This window comes from Astatotilapia calliptera, chromosome 4 (assembly GCF_900246225.1).
Source record: "Astatotilapia calliptera chromosome 4, fAstCal1.2, whole genome shotgun sequence".
NCBI lineage: Eukaryota > Metazoa > Chordata > Actinopteri > Cichliformes > Cichlidae > Astatotilapia > Astatotilapia calliptera.
In genome coordinates, this window is record NC_039305.1 from 5,244,252 (window position 1) to 5,260,985 (window position 16,734).

Here is a 16,734-nt window from a genome sequence, read left to right on the forward strand (position 1 = left end):
TTAAGCAAAATAAAAGCTCCCTTTAATTGATGGCTTTTGTTAAATGCTGATTAAGTCAACACAATGCGTTTCACACTTCAAGACACTCTTTTACTGTTAAACCGAGACGATGATGTGTGAGGGCCTAAATGTAACCATAAAAAACTAAAAGCATGTTTTTATTGCTAGAAGCTTTTACTAATATATTGCAGGAGCATTTATTCGAGGCGAACAAATGAAAAAGGATTTCAGAGGAAAGTATAAAAACATTCTGCATCCGTATTTGGAATCCTACGTCACATATAAATTAGGCACATTATATAAGTTCTGGGGGACGTAGATGGTGTAGGATGTGCAATCTGCAATTTTCTCAGGTCCATATTTGGCCTGAACTGACTGCACTGACTTTCTGTAACATATGTCAACCCTGGCTCATGACTTTTGACCATATGTGAGCTTTGAGGCCTCTTTACTATGGAACAGTCACTCTCTCTACTTTTAACATTAGAGCTGGATTATGTGACCCTGAACCTTCACTTAGTTTTGCTGCAATAGCCTTAGACTGCTGGGGTTTTCTCCTTCAGGCATTTATGTCTATGTGTGTATACATCACTGCTGTATTTAACCATTAACAATTATTAAACTCTGTCTCCCTCTGCTTTCTTCTCTCTCCCTAATCCTCAACCGGTGGCAGTAGATGGTTACCTCTACCTGAGCCTGGCTCTTCCTTTTAAAAGGGAGTTTTGCCTTCCCTTTGTCGTCAAGAGCTTGCACTTGCTCTGAGGGGTTGTGTGACCTTACCATATAAAGTATCTTGAGGCAACTGTTATGAATTGGCGCTATATAAATAAAATTGAATTGAATATAACTGAATAGGTTTCAGAACTAGCTCAGGTATGTCAGCGATCTGGGCTGAAATGGCTCCTGCAGAGAAATAAATTATATGCAATCTGAACTTGCCCACTACATTTAAATAGCTACATGATTCAGAGCTGCTGCTAGAAGGAGCCGGAGCTTTTCCCTTCATTGTTCATAAAATAAACATGGGGTGACTTTTGGTGTGAATGCAGAATGCGCAGTAAATTGCATGTGAGAGGTCAAGTGAAAGAAGTTGACCTTGAAGAGCATAGTTCAGAAAGGCCTGCTGCAGAGCTGTTTCTATCCTGCAAGTCAGTGGAAGGCGTGATATTTTTTAGAATAAGATTGCAAATTCAGCCGTAACATTCAGCAATAAGGACTAGCTTCACTTAATTTATGAAACTGCCTTTTATTATGGAATTAAACACTATTTCTTGTGAGAGCTGATTTGCTGTACTTCAGCCTAATCCACTGGAATTAAATGTTTGATTATGAAATCTTTAAAAGTGAACTGTAAACATGAACTTTTGAATCAGTTTTCATTGCACGTTGTTGCTCACCTGTTATCGACGTGACGGTCTCCTGTACTGGCATTTCTCTCCTCATGCAATTATGCATCTTCTGTATGTGTTTGCACTTTCTTTCCAAAAGTCTTCTCTGATCATTCCCAACCTCATCATGATCACTTGTTACCATGACAACTCTTTCATAGGACCAATCGCCCACCTCTCTCTCTTTCTCTCTCTTTCTCTTTCACTAGCTGTCTTTCTTCTGCTGGTCTCCATTTTCTTTGTCGTGACTCCTACTCACCCATCAGCCACTGCCATCACCTACTTTAATTTTTTAACAGAGGATTCCACTTTCTTCGTTTACTTAATCTTTTTTTTACCCTCCTTAGTTTCTTTCCTTTGCTTTTTTTGTTCATGAGATACCTTCAGCTGTGGGAAAATCAGTCGCATTTCCTTTTGTTAGCATCACCAGCCAGCACAGTCACAGCATCTGGCAGAGTACCCCTCCAGCAAACTTGGCGAGGTCACTCCAGTGTCTCTGCGAGGTTCTTTGGGGGGTTTTCCAACCTCCCTGACCTTAGACTGGAGCAATTTGGACAGGCCCTGTATGCAGTATGTGTTAAGGTCAAGAACTTCAATGTCTTCTGTGAACCCCAGTGGCGTTAGGCGCAGTAGCTGAGGCTTTAAGTGCAGCTTTACACAAACAGGGACTTGAGGTCAGCGGTGAGGAAGCAGAGCATAAGACAGTTGGTATCCAACTGCTACTAAGGCACTGCTTTCCTTCTAGGACTCAAAATCTGCTGCCTGAATGTGTTTACACAGTGATTTTTGAACATTGTGTGTTTAGGGACAGTCTCGCATTGTTGGTTTTTGTGTCCAAGTTGGACTTTTACAAGAACAACATTTGGTGGAGCTGTTCTGACTTCCCATGTTCCCAAAACTATTGGAATGACGTCAAAAAAAGGGGATCAGAAGAGAGCTGAAAATCTCTAATTTTTAGTTATAATTTCCACATGCAATTGTTTTATACAATAAAAATATCTAATGCTGGAACACATGACTGCATGTGAAAGGGGCTGCTTATAGTGGTGAACCCACAGAGATTTATCACCAACTCTGCAGTTCCCTGACCTCTCTGGGGCTTAATATGGATTTTTTTTTCTGTCAGAAGATTTACTGATTTCTTTCATTGTCAGCCTTCATGTAGCAGCAATCTTATTTTCAGATCAATGTTTAAAGCAAAAAATCTCCCCAATAATCCTGAAATGACACATGAAGTTAATGACATTATGCATAGTGGAGCATTTTGTTTTTACATTTTCTAGAGAATAGCAAAAAGAGAGCGAATGTTGGATCAGTGCTGATGATAGTTGAGGTTGTAGGCATGGGAAACTATTTGCTAAGAAGTTTGTCTCATGGTAAGAGACTATGATTAGTAAAAATTAGTATAAATATAAATCTAACAAACCATTTTTGATGTGCGTTTCCACCTCTGGCTACATTGTGGCACATTTTGATGCTGCCAGTTAGGCAAACAATTTTCTGACATTGTGCAGCATGCAGCGTGAAAGCTTGTCAGTATATTGGATATGTAAGTGGACTCTCGTGATTTGATATTTTTACATAATATGATTTTTTTGTGTGTACATAGAATATTAATTAGTTCTATGGCACGCCCTTATCAGCATTTTAAAACCACATAAAACAGCAAGCTCTTGTTAACATTCTTTCCTTTCTTAATAATATTGATTATAAAGGAGCTGCTATGGTTACGACCTTTCATTTGCTCTTATGATGTTTAATGCTCATTTCAAACATAGGTAAAGTTTTTTTTCTACTCGTTGGTCCGAGTGACTTCAGTTGGAGAGGATTGCTGATGGTTCCATTGTGCTTGCAGTACTCCCCCCAGTGAAGAACACCATCCGTGGGCGGAGGCTGCTGCTTTTGTGTAGTTTGGCTGGCGGTGCACCTCTTGAGTTTTGTAAGATTGCGTATTGTGCCTCTGCAGCCAGGCTGAAGACACGCTTTTACAATTGTGTCAGGTTTTACTGCCATTTTAAAGATCAGTGCAGAAATTCAGAGATTCTACAGAGGGTGATTTTGCTAAAGTTTGAAAAGATGAGACTTTATGTTTAAAAAAAAAATCACTTTGCTTCTGCCTTTGACTTTTTCTCCTCATATAGCATTGCTGATGTGGAGGTTTTGTCCGAGTGACAATGGCGATCATTCAGGTGAATACTGCAGTGGGTACCTGTCCCCTAAGCGTCGTATAAATATATGGAGCTGTTGCAAAATCACTGTTGTTGTGCTAAGTGACCAGTGCGATGGGTATAATGGGGCCCTTATATGGTTATCTCATGCATGGATGGAGCTGTGGCTCTGAGCACAGCAGGCCCACCCTCCTGCTCAGTCTGTCTTGGAAATGTTTCCACTTTGGGAGTTCTTTTCAAGCAAGGCTGATCAGAAATTTTTCCGATTGTGAAGAATGGGATGATAAGGATAAAGACGATACAGCAATAATGAAAGGCCAACCTGTTTGTTTGTAAGAAGCTGCATTTTTGGCTAGGCTAATGAATGTTAAAAGACAAGGCTGTTCCATCTATGAAGGGTAAGGTTGATGAGTCAGAATCACAAGCTGGAAGTATTATATCACAGAAATGTTTGTCTTGTAATCAGATAATCAGAATAGTCTCTGCTAAGCTCCTCTTAATGATGCTACACACTCTTACAAACTGGTCTTGTATGTGAGCAGTAACAGTTGGCTAATGAGGCTACAGCAGATTATTTCTCAACGGACCTTTTTTTTGTTTTCCAATGGTGGAAACTTAATTCAGGTGGAAAGGGTACTGGAATGACTCCAGTGTGTACATTAAAGTAATCGTTGTGTTTTGAGACCAAGGTTTGTTTGGGTTTTTTTGTAACTTGTACAACATTAAACTGATTGGGCGGTGCTCACAAGCTCCAGGTTCTGGCTTTAAGGAAGCCAGGCGAAGGGCTAGCAATCAGAAGAAAGCCAGCATTTAGATATGGGGACCTTTAAAAACTGCAGCTAGAACAGCTTGTTTGAGATCAAGGATGACCTCAATATGAATGTTTTTTTTTTTTTTACGTGTGCATCATACAGAGTTACTCTGAAATACTTAAGATGTTTAACTCGTCAGATTTCATATAAGTACTTGACTGCTAGCTCAGACTGAGAGGAGCCCTGTGGAGTTGTAGCCCAAACATTTCTTTCTGGTAATTTTCAGCATGCAGCATTTTGATGTCACACATCAGACAGACCTCAGTCGCCATCGACTACCAGCTGCTTCTTACACACACATGCAAGTTTGTCTTTTGATGTAACTGCACTCACAAGGTTTGCTTTCGTTATCACTCGGAAACAGGTGCCCTGAAGGGAGGAAGTTCCATCGTATAACCTTAACTAACCAGTCAGCATACATTTAGCTAACAAATGCTAATGTTTAAAGGGTACAATCAAAATCCATGTCAGAGAAAAAAAAAACTAGTATTTCATTTCAGTGTGACAGTGTTTGCTCAAACTAAAATCGAGGCTCCATTTATCATTTAGGCCCATCTCGGGAGCGCCCTCTGGGTGGATTTTTGGAGCCATATGATTGATAGGAAGCACAAATTTCTCTGATTTCACTCACTTGGAGCCATGTTTTCATCTAGCTGGTGGATGTAGCTTTAATCTTCACTCTCTTCTAAACTCTATTTTTGGTCTGTATTAACTCTGGTGGGAATTATCTCGCTCTCTCGTTGCTTATTGCTGTACCTGTGGTGCTGGGCGGGTAATCAACAGTGCATTTTAAGAACTTTCTCAATGGAAACAGTCGCCTGCTATGAGAATTTTTTTAGTAAGCCTGAGGATCAGACGGCTAAACACTGAATTCCAGATTCAGGTGATAACTCTCTGCAGGCTCATCTCTACCAGAAAGCTGTTTTGCATTTCTTTGTCTGACTTTATCGTGTTTGCATTTACTTGAAAATCGCTTTAACTTAGAAAAGGGTTTCCTGTGCTCATGCCTCTCACCCTCCAACAAAACATGTACATATTTTGTCAGAATGAGTGTTTTTGTTTCACTAATGAATATTAGAGGGCAGCAAATGTCAGTTTGTATAGCGGGAGAAAAGGGTCTGACTCACTCGAGGCTATGCTGAGGGTCGCTGAAGTAGGTTTTAGTGATATTGTGAGATGTAGAATTTTCTTTCAGGCTGTGTTTCTCCCTTTTCTTTCTCGTCGTTTTGTTATTCTGTCTCTTCTTGTGCGCTGTCTCTATCTAGCGCTGGTAATGTCTCATCCAATCCCATCTCGTGGCGCTACAGGAACCACAAAGCCAGGAGACTAATCTAATCATTTAGGGCCTGTGCTTGAGTAGTAAATAATTTTCTTGGCATTTCAAAAGATTTTTGAGTAGGTACAAGTGTGTGTGTGTGTGTGTGTGTACAAGTATTTCACTTTGCTCTTTCCAGCGTTTTCTCTCCTGAAGACAGCAGCAGCAGCCTTAGACCATTTTTTCTTCTCCTACAGTGACACACTATGGTCTATATTTCATGTCACTCTGACTAAACTGCTCCGCTGTTGAGATGTCCACTTTAAAGCTTGATGCACTCCTTCTGTATGGATTTGGCTGCCATGCCAGCAAAGCACTTTGCCTTGAGAAAGGAATTAAACCCCTGAGGTTTTTCTAAGATAGATTAAATAGGGAGGGGAGCTGAGAACACTGGGCTCATGGGAGGGGCACTACCCAAATATAGAGAACCTGCCAAATGCCAGTGGGGTGTGGGCGGAGAGGCTGGCCTTTCTGATGTGTGTGTCTGTACGTGTGGGTGGGTGCATGCATGCATTATGAGGATTTTGAGGATGTGTGTAAAACTATAGATGTCTGCTCCTGTATATGTGTGTGTGTCTCTGTGCACACATGTTATGCACATGCAGTGGAGGTAAAGAGCCAGGATACAGCACAGGGCAGGTTTTGACATTGAACAGATGACCTCTGTGAGTGTATAAAAGTAGCATGAAACGCATTGTTGTCAAGCTTCTGAATTTTTTCGATTTGTCGTTTAACTTACTCATCGGTGTCTGCTCAGATGTTTTCTAGTTCAGGGTGAGTGAATCAACAAAGGCAGGTAATGCGCAGAACGCCTTTTGAAGAAGCGTCAGAATGGGAATTGCAAAAATAAAAAAACAAAAATAAAAAAAGACGGAGAGCAGAGTCGAGCGAGAGAACGGGGGTTTTGTTTGCTACGTCTCACATGTTTGGTTACTCAAGCTAATGAGCAGCAATTAGACAGAAGCCAATTAACTCTGGCCATCAGACTGAGACAGAGGGAAATGATAAGAGGAGGAGTGAGGAAGTGAGAGAAGGGAAAAGAGTTTGAAAGAGGGGGGGGGGGAGTAAATGACCTGGGAATCACAGCCGCTGTTATCTGCCAAGAACCTTCATGTGTGCGCTTGCATGCAAATGAGTATATGTGCTTGTTTGTGTGTGTACTGATGGGACTGTGTGCTTATGTGTGTTCCAGCAGAGGGAGCTGTGCATGCCCATGTCACTGTAAGTGCTCTACATGACCATCTGGCTCTCACTGTCAGACTGGATGCTGAACCTACAGTTAACTCCCTCGCTGCCAGCATCCACATCGCATCCAGATGACAGAAAAAAGGCCCTTGAACAGATGCTACGTTTGTCCCACTGACGACAGACAGAGGTAAGGACATCTTTGGCCATTTGTTATCGTCCAAACGGAACTACTCAAAGATCTAGGCTGCAGAATCACAAATACAGATGACTGATGACACGCTGATGGAGACGCCGCGTGACTCTGACTCTTCTCTGGCAGCCTGCATGCTGACCAGATTGTGTATCTGCTTCAGGCTGTGGAGAGAAGAAAGCAAATGGTTAATTTCTCTTTCTGACTGCTGATGCAGTGTTCCAGCTGAACCCCTTGGAGAGCCTCTTGCTCTCTCTCTCTTACATACACACACAAACACACATCGTCAAATACACACTTCTAGTGTAGTGTAGTGCTTGCCATCCTTCTGAGTAGCCCGCTGCCCTCTCTTTAATTAGGCTAATTGAAATGCAAGAATAACCATTTTCTTGATTGCTCATTATTTTGGGGCAGTTTAAAATGTAAAGCATGCTTACACATGCGGGAGCAATAAAGAGGCAAGCTTACAGTACCTCTCTCCTTGGACGACCCTCTTGCCTGGCAAGGATGGCCTCTGCAGACCGGGGCTCGGCAGTCTTACCCTCGGCCCTGGTTGGCTCCCCTTCTCACTTTACCCTGCTGTCCTTGCATCGTTGACATTCTGGCTTCTTCCTACCTCTGTCTTTCCAGAGGGAGCATCCCCCTGCCAGTGGCCTTAGTGTTGTTAAGTAAGAGAGTCAAGTGGGATTTTCCAGACATCCTTGAGACAAATTGTAAGAGGCGGTTTGTGCTTAAGTGCTCTTGGCAGGTCTACAGGTGGTTTGTCGGCTTTTGCTGTGTTGTTGGCGACTCTGTAAACCCCTGAGCAAGCCCACTCTTGGCCCTTAACTGTGACAGGAGCCTCCCCAGGGCAGCCTGAGCTTATAGAGAACAAGAGGGGGAAGAAAGAGAGAAGATTTTTTTTATTTTTTTTATTTTTTTGAGAGAGAGAGAAATACACCTGAGTACATCTGGAGCAAAGAGCCGAGGAGCGAATGCATGTGTGTGACAGCCTGAGAAAATGTTCATATGTTTTGTGTCTTCCTGACAAGGTGGTGAGTCATTCCCTCAACACAAACTCACACACGAATGCACCCACTCAAGCATGCGTATACACACACACACACACATTCATCTCTTGCCTAGACTGCATGGGGGCAGATCATTAGGCCTGCTCATCATTAGCCCTGCAGAGAGGGGGTTGCAACAGGGTACAGTAATATTCACCTCATGATGTGAATTCAGTCATTTGTCATATGTACACATTATACACATATGGAGTCATTTGCCTTCGAGGAGCAATGCAATTTCCTCATTAACTTCTTGAAATGTAATGAGTCATTGAACCAAGTTCTGTAGCTCTGTTAATTATGGCCCCGTTTCAGCAGCTCTCTCCATGGCAACCTAAAGTTCTGCCTGTCACAACATGAGAGATGAAGGAATAAAGACGTTTTCCCATTATGCTGCTACCCAAGAGTGCATATTTCTCCTCAAGACAGACCTGCAGAATGCTGTGATCTATTAGCTCCCTCTGCTGTTTGATAGGTGAATATCAATTTAATTTAGCAAGGTTTTAGGTTACAATCTTTCATCTCTAACCGCTTATCTAATGGGCAATGGCCAGAGTCCACGGCAGAGAGATAAACTAACAGTAAGTGGTTGTTTTCAGGATTTGTTTTTTTAAAATTAGTTTTTTATTGTTTCAAAAGTGTTTGTTCAAGTTCCATTCTCAGTCATGTGAAAGAAAAAAAAGTTTTCACAGTCAAGTGAAAAACTGACTGCATCTGTTTCCATAGGAATTAAAAGGGTCAGCAGAGCATTCTGGAGCATTCGTGTGTGTGATGAGGTATGTCACAATCATCCCAGATGTGGATGTCCTAAAAAATCCACCCCAAGGTCAGACTGTGGAGTGTAAGATCTCAGAATCTACAGGCCTCAGTTAGCATATTAATTGTTAATGGAAAGGACAGAATTACTATGGTTTCTTCGAAGATTAGTGGGGTTAGGTTAATTGGTGATTGAAAATAGGCCATCAGTGTGACTGTGAGTGCTAGTCTGTCTCTCTTTGATAGCCTTGTGTCAGACGGGCAACCTGCAAAGCTGCACCTGAGCAAACTTCAAGACTTCCATAACAATGAGTGGAAGCACAGCACCACATTTAGTGAAAACCAAACAGGATATTGTCACAAACACTTCATATAAACTTCAAGCATGTTTTGGGCTTGTTTTGAAGCCATAGGAGTTGGGCACTTTGTGTTCATTAAGTCAACAAATAACTCCTCCGCATACCGAAGTCGAGTCAAATGTGAAGCCATCTGTCCAACAGCTTTGCCCAAACTGGGTCACTCAGCAGCAGCAAATCAACAACAGAATGTTTGTAAAAGAAAAGAATCAGGTTAATGCAGGTGCCCAGTCAACGTGCAGACGTAAACCTGATGAAACGAGAGCTGTTCATAAACAAATGCCCACAAACTTCAATGAAATTTTAATGTTGTAAAGACGAGTGAGCCAAAACTCCTTTACCATGATGTGAGAAACTGATGACGTTGTACTTGTCTAAAGGTGGCTCTACAAGCTGCCAAGCTTTTGACAGGACTGCTTAAAGTACTGTGAAAACGTTCTTCTACAGCTGACGGTTTCTTAATTTTGCTTTTACTCTTTAGTCATACTATTAAAATTGTCAAACACAGAAAACCTATGTGAAGACCACTAACTTGAATTCATGTACCAAAACATTCACATGTTTGTTGTGTTCACAAAATTTTACACCTGAAGGTCAACCAAGGAAATGATACGTGGCTATTAATGCTGAAAACCTAATAAACCCAACTGTAACACCAGTCATCACCCCTAACTGGTCATCTCTTTAGAGTATTTATTTTATTGTTTGATCTGAGAGTCATACAGTAACTATGACTAATATTACCAGAATTCTTTTTTTTAAATAGAAAAGCTGAGGTGTAGGTGTCTCTGAACAGTGAAAACTACTTGTCCCAACATGTCAGGGTGTCAAGGGGTTGTAGTGGTGTACAATACTGCACGTTTTGCTATCGATCCAGTACCAAATGTGTACTGGGCTTGTAATGCCGATACCAATCCTTTTAACTCATAAAGGCAGCTTATGCGTGGGAGAGCAGTGTCTCGTGACTTATGAGATGAATAATCATCAGTTTGCAAATTCTGAACACATTTTATTGACGGCTGTAGTTAGTTAACACAACAACAGCTTTTCATGTACATTGAAACTGGACTTTTGGAGACCTGGAAAAATAAAATAGAAGTGACAGCCAATGCACAAAAGGTTGAGACATTTTTAATAGTTTGTGTTTGAGGTACATTTTTTCAATTCCCCCCTCAAAAATGTAAACACAGTCCATTGGCCTTTATACTGAAACAAAGTATCAATCATTTTGTATTAATATTAATCTGATAACAGCGTTGATACTATCGATATTCGGTTGGTATTGTCATAATGATAACAGGCCTGAATCTGCTGGTTGGTGGTCTGAGGAGTCTTTTCAGCTATCAATATTCCCTCATCAAATCCCTGTATTGTTAAGCCATCAGGCAAATTCGCCCGCAGTGTCTTTTCACCACCTTTTTAGTACGTTTTTGGTGGGTGGAAGTCTTGTATGTTGGGTCTTATGGCTCAGGCCGCATTTTGAATTTTGAGAGCTCAGCGGCATTAAGGCTATTAGCATGCAAATGAGCTGTTTCCACTCATTATTGTTCTGACAAACAAGCGTCTGTTAATGAGTGTGTGTTTACAATGCACCTACAGTCTGAAATGAGCTAGAGCTAATGAATGTAAACGAGCAGAGTTCAGAGTGCAGTTTGGCGAGGGCTACCGGTTTGCTCTGAAACGTGACAGCTGATATGAAAGTCACAAAAGATTTTTTACAGAAAAAGTGAGAAATAGAAGAAGCTGGATACACGGTGTAAACCGCTAAAGTCTATTTCTCTCAGCGTCACGCTTACCTTTCTCTTGTTCTCTTGTAAAACAGCTGAAGCATGAAACAGCTTGCTGCCCTTCAGCATTTCTTCTGACGTGACAGAAAGAGAAACTGAGCCGTGGGTGCAGCTCAAATTTCTGCACCACCAATTACAAGCTTCTGTGTTGTGTCTTAAGTGGTCCACTGGTGAAGCTGCCAAATGAAATATCTTGGGAAGACTCATGGCTTTTACGTTATTTATTTCCTCGCATTGTTGTCTGCATTATTTTTATATTTATCAAAATATGAGCAAGGGTCATCCTCATCATGGAAGCTGCTGCAATCAAAGCAAGATTATCGTGATCGCTCTTTAACAGCGGTGTATTTACTTGTAATAACCATTTTCTTTTGAGACGTTCTGTGGATGGAAGCCAAGACAAATTACAGACTTGCCCATAAGAGGGCTGGCAGAACACTTTACTGCAGGAAACAAGCACTCAGGTCATGCACTGGGTTTGTCATTCCCCATAAATGTACTCTTCTGCTTGTTGGAGGGTGACTCATGACAAAGTGATTTCCCCCACCCCCCCACCCGTGAGTTGACCACTGCCGCTGCCGGTGGCCTTTGTGCCTTGCTAAAGAGTGTTTTTAGGTGTCATAAAAGGTTTATTCATCGGTGAACTTGTTTATGACAGGATGCCTCTGTATTTTTGTAGTGGCCAGCCATCACTCAGTGACCCAAGGAGTCATATGTATGACGCCATTTAAAAAAAAAAAAAAAAAAATGCTGCTGGCTGAAAAGCGCGCAGGTGTCCTTTAGCATTAGTGCTGTGAAGCACCGGGTTTAGGCACTACTGATAGGAAGCAGTGCACTCTCTCCAGGGGCCAGTGTCAAGGATATGTGGAACAACGTTTAATGTGTGCTGCTCTGCTGTTGGTTCTTTTAGCTAGAACACAGAAGAGGTAATATACAAAGAACTTCTTTGTACTGAAGTGAATTCAAGTGTTAAAAATAATGATAACGCTCCAATGTGGCTGTCTGTGTTCATCATGTCTGCTTTTTTTCATCTTTGATGGACTCTTTTTTTAAATTTTAATTTTAATTTTTAATGCTTCTTCTTCTTCTTCTTCGTGGTGAATTCCAGTGTCCTTCCCTTTAATGTCCAAGCCAACCGATCATCGTTCTATTGATACGTAACATCAGAAGGTTTTTTAATGGGTCTCCCGATCTCAGCTTGTTACATGTAGATGCTTGTAAAGAAAGCGCCACACTGGGCAAACTTTATTCTTGAATAAAAAGAACAGAAACCAAGATGCAGTGGGGTGAATTTTTCCATATAAAATTTACTTGGATGATTGAGTGAGGGCCACATTTGCTTTGATTGACAGGTGTCCTTTCATAGGGAGCTGTTAGGCCTCACATTCCTAATTCATGTCAACGCCACTGTGTTTGCCCTTTGGAGCATTTTAAATGGACAGTCTGATTTAAATGAAGACTTACCATGTGGCACAGTCCACTTCAGAAGTTTGTGCTTCAGATCTGGTGAATGAAATTCTAAAGTTTTATTTGCCTGTTACCTGTGAGTTGATATGTCCACGTGTGGTCTCTGTTTTCCACCCATGCAGGCAATGGAGACTATGAAGTGCATGGTGTTTTGCTCCCTAGCTATTGCTAGCAACACAAAACAAAAGTGCACTATATTCACGGGGAGGTCCTCGCCGGTGCACTGTGTATGGTTTATTTAGAGAGTCGGAAATACACAGCAGATTTAGTGCAGATCAGAGGCTTTACAGTTTTACTTTTTATGCATGCTGCTGTCATCTTGTGAAATCCGGGTTTGTCTGGCTAAGTGGGAAGTCTGACTTGAGTGGATGTTCTAGCTGTAAATTCTGACTGGGATCCTGGGATTTCTGGCGTTCTATTTCAATTAATATGCAGCATCAGCAGGCCACCCTCGCATTCAAATATGACAACTTCTAGATCCAGAAAAACAACTTGGTGGCAGCCAAAAAGCTAGCATTGAGGTTTCAGAGTGCTGAGTCCAAAACCAATGGGGGTGACATTATGGTGAGTAGGCACATTCAACATCCACCTATCTATCCATATTTTTTTCCACTTATCCAATTTAGGGTCCCAGAGCTGGAACCTGCTCCAGCTGTCATTGGGTGAGAGGTTGGGTGCACCCTGGGCAGGTTTCAAGTTTATTACGGCTCTCACAGAGAGACAGACGCCCACTGATACTCACGTTCACACTTAAACACATGATTTAGAATCACCAATTAACCCAAGGTGCTGGGAGACAGTCCACACAGGGGTAACATGCAAACTCCACACAGAAAAGCACCACCCAACAGGTGAATTTGAATCCAGGACGTTCTTGCTGCGAGGACAGTTCTACAGGCAGAAACATGGGTGTGCCATGGGCTCCCCAGTTTCACCCATCATGGCCAAAGTGTACATGGAAGAAGTGGAAAAAAGAGGGCTTTGCTATCCTACCCTGGAACACCACCAAGCCATTGGTTCAGATATGTGGATGACACCTGGGTGAAAATCAAATCTCAGGACGTACCACAATTCACGGATCACATTAACTCGGTGGACCGACACATCAGATTCATCAGGGAGGATATTAAAAATGGCAGGTTAGCCTTCTTAGACTGTGAGACTTCCTTCAGTAATGGGGGACATCTAAAAGCTGACGTGTACCCTAAACCTACGCATACGGATCAGTATTTAAAGTTTGACTCTCATCATCCACTGGAGCATAAACTGGGTGTCATCAGGATGTTACAACACAGAACGAATACCATCCCCACTGACACAGTGGCCAGGGAGGCAGAAGAACAGCACATCAAGAAGGCCCTGAGTAAATGTGATTATCCCAGCTGGACTTTTGTCAAAGCTGGGAAGGCGCCAAAAGAAAGCTCCAGCTGATCCAGGAGAGAAGGACAACCGCTGCCTAAGCAAAAACTTGTAGTCATGCCGTATGTGTCAGGAGTATCGGAGCAGTTGAGACGCATTTTTTCTAAACACTGTGGCTTTTAAACCCCAAAACACGCTGGGCCAAAAACTGGTCCACCCCAAGGATCGGGTCCCCCGACACTAACAGAGTAACATAGTGTACGCTGTTAAGTGCAGGAGGATTGCCAGGATTTATACATCGGGGAAACCAAACAACCTCTGGTGAAGCGGATGGCACAACACAGAAGAGTGTGGGGATGAACAAAAGTATTTTACCAGCATAATATAATCTGCAGTATGATCATTGCTTTAACAATGTAACAGATAGCTTTAAGATGGCCTTAAGATGTTTATGCATACTGTTATCATATTAACCTTGTATTTCAGATGCAGTTATAATTATTTTATACACATTGCATATCTGTGCTTATTTTGAGTTGATGTTCGGTTCATTAAGGGTCTTAAGCTTCACTGGCGTGACTGTCCAGGTGATACATACTGAGGGAAACTAGAACATAGAAGAAACTGCAATACATGCTTACAAAACACTTATATCAGGTCATTTTTATTATCATTTATAAGTTCATATTTTTGTATTAAGCTTTTAGTAGAGGTTCTTGATTAAAACATTTATTTAGTAGATGACATATACATAGTTTCAGTTCGGTTATTACATATATGAGAGTGGCTTCTGTCTCTCTGTCTGGTGAGAGGTCAGGAGCTAGTCGGCGAGGTGAAGTAGGGTGCAATTGTGGTTAGCGCACACACACACACACACACACACACACACACACACACACACACACACACACACACACACACACACACACACACTCAGTTAGAGAGAATCATTTATAGGTGAAAGTTTAATCATGTTTTGCTTGGGGTTGCAAAAAGAGCAGTTTGTCGCAGAACTGCTGCTGAGGTGTCAAGATGACAAGCGAGCATCCGGCAGTAACAGGATGTACCTGTCATGAAGATGACGACAACGTTCTTTTTAAACTGTGTTAAAAGTCATTGTGGTTTTGATCTGATCTATGTATAAAATGTATCTGTGACGTTGAAGGGGCGTCATTAAATTTAAGCCCAGGTGATATAAAATATCTGTTTATGCTTTGATTAAGTCGAAGATCAATTGCTGTCTGTGGTGATCTTCCCACGCGTGTATTAAAATCATCGTTTGCCTTCACCCGGCCGGATCAGTGTGGTTATTCTTCAATCACCTCTTGTACCCTTCCTCAATATTGAACCCTTAACATTTTGGGGGCTCGTCCGGTTGTTAAGGAGGGAGAGTGAGTTGGAGGCTTGGACGGAGAAATCCGGGGTCCGAGGTGGTCAGACGGGCAGACTTGACCAGTGGTCAAAAGTGAGTGGACGCACGCCGGCGCATCATATCTAAAAAGATAAGACACTACCTGTTGAATTATTTCCAAAGTGTGTCAAATTGGGCTGTGAAAATTAAGTCTACTCACTGAAATTACTGGTGGATGTCTGTTTTGATTTTGATTTTGATGAAAGTCTCTTGATAGTATTGAGGATATAAATGATTGAATGCGGTTGGACCGCTTAAGGATTTAATACGGTTGGACCGTGTAAAGCAGTTGAAATGCTGAGTGGATTTAGTTTAATAGGTAATTGGTGAAGTGTTTGTGACAGTAAAGTCTCAATTGAATATAAAGCCGGGCTTGGACATCAATAGAATTTTGTGATGCGTGATTTTATGGGGTGTTTTCAAAGTAATTAAAGTTTTTAGGACGGGAGCGGTGCTCCTAGGACTGCACCAAGTTCAGGGGTGGGAACCCCCTCCCTTTTCCAGACGTGGAAAAGGGTCCTCCGGCGTGAGGTTATCCCAGGTGGCACCTGCCAATGACTTGGGACCTTGGTTAGAAATAGCCACTGGTATCTACCAGTTTGTCGCCCGGGACGACGGGGTGCAGTGTTTGGACAGGTAGAAACCAGGTTTCGGGCGTGAAACCTTAACTTAAAACTTCGGGCCAGGACTCTGCAGTCTATTTACACCTACAGGCCAGTGGAGGATTTTTCCATGATGAGGATGTACACATCCTGGACAGGGAGGAACGCTGGTTTGAGTGCGGAGTCAAGGAGGCCATTTACGTGAAAAGGGAAAGACCATCTCTGAATCGAGGAGGGGGCCTAAGGGTACATCTTTCGCCATCTTACAATGCTGTGATTGCAGCCATTCCCCAACACGCTGATCAATGGCCATGAGTACCATTCACAGTGGTTGTTGATCAATGGTCATGAAGATTTGCATAATTATGATGAAGGAACTGACCTCACTCTACCTCATATACTAGCTTTATGCAGAGGTTAGAAAATCATCCTTGCTGCTTGTAAACTATCTGGGTGTATCTTGTTTTGCTGAATTCAGATGTCCAAGTCCATAAAAAATCAGTGACCATAGCATCACAAAACAAGTTATTATGAGATTGTAAGTAATGATTTTCTCTGTGTTGAACTGCTACACCCAATGCTGTGTTCCTCCACCTGCCAAATCCAACTTTAACCTCTGATCACTGTCCTATTTTTCTGCTGCAGAAGGTAAAAGTCGCTCCATAGGCTAATTGAGTTGTTTAAAACCAAACAGCAGACATGCTTAGAAACTCTCTGCTGAACATTTGAGTACATAGAGGCTCTACAGCCTGTTTGTCTCTCCTCACTAGCTTGTGGAAAAGAAAACAAATGCTTGAGTTACATTCATCAAGTGGCTATTAAAATGAATGAATAATGATCTTGGACTGTAGCTGCTGCAAACAAAGTGTTTAGCATCAGATTACCA